The sequence below is a fragment of the Sminthopsis crassicaudata genome, chromosome 6 (assembly GCF_048593235.1).
Source record: "Sminthopsis crassicaudata isolate SCR6 chromosome 6, ASM4859323v1, whole genome shotgun sequence".
In the NCBI taxonomy this organism is placed as follows: Eukaryota; Metazoa; Chordata; class Mammalia; order Dasyuromorphia; family Dasyuridae; genus Sminthopsis; species Sminthopsis crassicaudata.
This window is the reverse complement of record NC_133622.1, coordinates 169,684,469-169,688,953: the sequence shown is the minus strand read 5'-3', so window position 1 is coordinate 169,688,953 and position 4,485 is coordinate 169,684,469. Positions and strand designations below refer to the sequence as shown.

The 4,485-nt window shown below is 41.8% G+C and overlaps 1 pseudogene; it reads left to right on the top strand.

Annotated features, from left to right (window-relative positions):
• Positions 1 to 2,068: 2,068 nt before the first annotated feature.
• Positions 2,069 to 4,097, top strand: LOC141547310 (autophagy-related protein 13-like; annotated as a pseudogene).
• The last annotated feature ends 388 nt before the right edge of the window (positions 4,098 to 4,485 follow it).

Below are 4,485 nucleotides of genomic sequence, written 5' to 3'. Positions count from 1 at the left end.
CCAAGTGCAAAATTTTTCTTTTTCTACCTTGTAAAAAAGTTCCAGGTGGCCTCCTAAAATTTCAACTTGTATCATCTTAAAACAATTATATAGAACTTTGAAGACATGCAACTCTTTACTTTAAAACCTATTTCATGCCTTTGATATTGCATGACCCTATTAAATGGAGAAAGAATTAAGGAAGTCTATGTTTGGGAAATGCCTGCTGTTCAGCTACAGTGGGAGGACATCATTTGGACTTGGAGCTCTTTGTTCAGACACAATTAGGAGGATGAATTGTTGGACTAATTCCAGTAACTACCAGTGTGATGAGTTTATTCCTCTACTGAGTTTCTGCTATTCTGTGCTAGGAATCAAGTTCTTTTATTTTCTGCCACTCTCTTTGTAGAGATAAATCATGCCAGGCTGTGACTGGGTCCCTACCTGCCCTTTGTAAAGTTATGCAAAATTGTTCTATGTGTTGTTAAGGAAACACTGCCAGAATTTTTCCAACTAGTCCATGTTCACAGTATAAAATAATGTCATGTAATTTTAAAAAGAGCACTGGATTTGTAGTTAGAGGTTGCTATTTTGAATTTTGACACTGACATTTACTACCTGTAGAATCCTGGGCAAGCCACTTAGCCCCTCTGTGACTCATTTTGTCACTGAAAATATAAGGGGAGGGCTAGACTAAATGGTTCCTGAGCACATTTTCAGCTCTAAATTAGTGATCACAAAGTAATAGTTGTCCATGATCTTATGATCTTTTCTGCTCCAAAAAAGGCATTGTGTCATTCAAGAGGTAGAAGATACCACTGAATGATTAAGTATTATCCACTCCATAAGTATTTTTGTTTCAGTCACTTCCTGGACCTCTTACTTGAAAACCAAATGCTGACTTATTTATTCTTTCAGTTATTTGGTCAATAAATATTTATCAAGTGTTTACTATGGGAGGACATACTATGGCAAAGTCAGGAATTCACTGACCTTTCCCATAAATCACTCCAAATTCCTTTAAATAATGACTCTAAACAAATTTTAGAGAATCATAACACACAAAAAGATGGACTGGAAAAATTTCAACTGAAGATAGCTTAGAAGGTCAGCAGGAAAGGTCTGTGGCAGCAGGATGGGAGTCTAGCATGCTGTCCAGCACAGGCAACCCCAGGGCAACCCTAGTTTGGCTCCAGCACCAGCACCAGAGACAGCAAAGCAGGAATGGGCTGGGCATCTTTGAATCAGTGTCAGCACAGGCAGTTTCTAAACCTCTTAGCCAGAGACAGCAAAGATGACTTTGAAGGTCACCTAGAAAGGTTTGTCAATAGGGTGAGAGAAATTTGGGAAATCAGCATACCAAGTGGGCATGGGCAGTGGTGGCACTGGCAATTTCCTGAGGCCTCAGCTAATGGAAGTCTCTTTCTTAGTACTGAGGAAGGACTCTGTTGATTCAGCACACTAAATTCTACAGCTACAGTGGAGTGGAGACCCTCCTCACAGTTCCATGACAGAAAAGAGGGATTGTGGTTAGGTCCCTAGAAGGATCTCTGAAAACAGCTGCACAAACCTCCTGAAGTTTGGGACTGTGAATCCTCTACCCTGGAAACAAAGCCCTACTTTAATAAAGGATAAGATGACAAATAGGTTGGGGAAATGAGCAGACAACAGGGGAAAAAGGATCATAGAAAGTTACTATGATGACAAGAAAAATCAAAACACACAGCCAGAAGAAGATAACAAAGTCAAAGTTGCTACATCCAAAGCCTCCAAGAAAAAGTAAGAATTGGTCTCAGAGGGGTGAAAACAAGCAGCAACAATAAAGCACTTGCAGCCAGGAGACCAGGAGGCTGGAGTTACAGCAGCCCATGACATGACAAACTCTGACTCCAAAGTAGAGTAAGAGATGGCAATGCTAAGGTAGAAGGAATATGGGTAGCAGGTCCTGGATTGAAACAGGAAAAAATCCTGTGGCCTACCTAGCAGGAGGTTCCAAGTGCTCAGTAGTGGAACTTAGCTGGAAGCCTGAGGACACATTCCTGTCCCAAAAGGGAATCCCAAGCCCCATAGATTTGTATTTGCAATTGACACTGATCTCAGCCCCCAAGAGAGGAAGTACCTGGACAATCTCATCATTTTTTTTTTCCCTGAAGACAGTCCAATTGATAGTCCAGGCACATCTGGGAGACAAGATTTGTATTCACTCTTCATCTTCTCTGATTGGTTCAATTTGGCCATCAAGGATATCCCAGAGGTCAAACATGAATTCAAGAAAATACTGACAGGGCAGCTGACCACAGTGGGGAGGTTGATGTGCATAAAAATCTCACTTAAGACTTCAGGAGATTCTATGTAGATAGAAATTTAGTGTTCTGAAATTAATGAAAACTGCAACAAAGAAATTAAAATTTTCTATGCTGTGTACTATAATGTTTGCATTGATTTTCTGGAGGTCTTGTAGCAGCTTTCTTTTAAGTCAGAGGAATCACCACAAGAATAGCCAGGTATTAAAGTCCAAATTCTTTTTCATCTCCTTCACCCTCTAGTTTCCTAATCTGGGGCCTGGGCTAGCTTTCTTAGAGGCCTTCAGAAATCTTGATTTCAATGGGGGGAGCAGGAGAACAGGCCAGCCAACACAAGGCTGATGAAGATGGAATGAATCTCTCTGAGTCTGAGGGCTTGTGCTTCAGCCTCCAGTCACCACAAAGGTGGGCGATGGAATGAATCTGTCTCTGAATCTCTTTTTTTTGAGTCTGTCTCTGGCTCAATCAGGCCTTTGTCTCAGTGGAGAAATGAAGGAGTAGATCCTGCCACCATGGTGGTGTGAGATAAAGTGAGTGAATCTGGCTCTGACCCTGACTGTGTTTGTCTCAGCTTATATGCTCTACACTTAGTACAAATCAATCATATTATTTGTTGTAAGATTAAATCAATCATACTGAACTTAGAGAACTATTAATCATCATGCTAAAAGAGATAACTTTGTTTATTAATTATTTCATCAATTTCACTGACTTAACACCTTGTAAGAATCCTTGTTTTAAGTACAGAGTTCTGGCCCATAACAGTGTACAACAGGCTATCATTACTGCTAAAGTCCCTACTTGCTATCACTAGAGTGACATTAGTTTACTGATTTTCCAGGAAATAGGGCAAACTCTACAGGATACACTTTGGAGAAATTCAGTTTAATGGCTTAGGAAAAGGTTTGCACACACTTAAGAGTTGGCTCGGTGGGCACCCCAGTGGGCACTATCACACTATCCTGTGCCTACAGAATTAACTTGGACTTCTTGTCTACCACTGAGTTTGAGAGGATCCTAACTATCATAGAGATTGTCATTGATCATTTTGTGGATTCCTCTCTCATGCACCTCTATAACTACAGGACAGATCATGAGGATGCCAGGCTAGTATTCCTGTCTGTGGAGGACTCTCAGGAATGTGTTCCACCTCTTTCTCATCCTCCCCTCCATTCCTACTAATGGTTTCAGGGAAAGAAGGTGGGATGCCCCTTGTTCCTAGTTAACCTCTTATGGCAGTCAGGCTGACTAGGACAAGATGGCAACCTGTACCCTATCCGATGGCACCAATTACATAGCCACCAGAACTGTACCTAACAACAGTAAAGACTGGGGTTCCCTTTCATTATGTCCTAGAAGCCATTTTGGCTCGGGAAAGTGGGGGCACTATTCAGCTACTCAGTGGATCAAGTACCAATGACCAATTTGAATATCCCCTTTGCCATATTTGCTCCCAAGAACTATGAGCCAGAGGATAATGATCTCATAATAAATCCTCCTGTCTCACCTGACACTGAATCTCCTCTCCAAGGAAACTTACACTTTGATGTGTCCAACACTAGCAGCAGCAATGCAAATATGCATAATGACTTTGTCATGGTTGACTTTAAGCCAGCTTTCTCAAAAAATGACATTATGCCCATAGTTTTAGGGATTTTCTCCTGGGACTTTCAGAATCCCCCACAGCTGAGCAGCTTCTTCATCAACATTGGGGCCCAATATTTGGCTGAAGACCTGGACTCGCTCCCAGAAAAACTGGCTGTGTAGGACAAGAATGTCAAAGAGTTTGATCCCTTCGTAGAGAACCTCTGGTAAATCTGGCATCCTCCCCACCTCCCAGCAGCAGCAGCAGCAATAGCTCCTTTTTTGAAATCCCTAAGGATCTCAGCCCCTACTACTCAGCCAGCTGCTATAGCCATTGTCTTCACTGAATAACATCATGCAGTTTTGCCTGTAGAATTATAGAATTTCATCCTACTTGAATTGAGCATCCTCACTCCTTAGGATTGGGGCTTATCTTGGGGTTGAGTACAGTAGGTATGACAGCCCTACCTTATCCCAGTGATCTAGGATTTAGAAAGAAAAGAGGAAACTCCAGTCCATCAGCCTACAGCTGGCAAGGAAAGGGCATTATATTTTCCCATGTCTTAGTACTCTGCCCATTAGAGAAAAGACCTATGTGTTCTAGAAAGGCTGATTAACT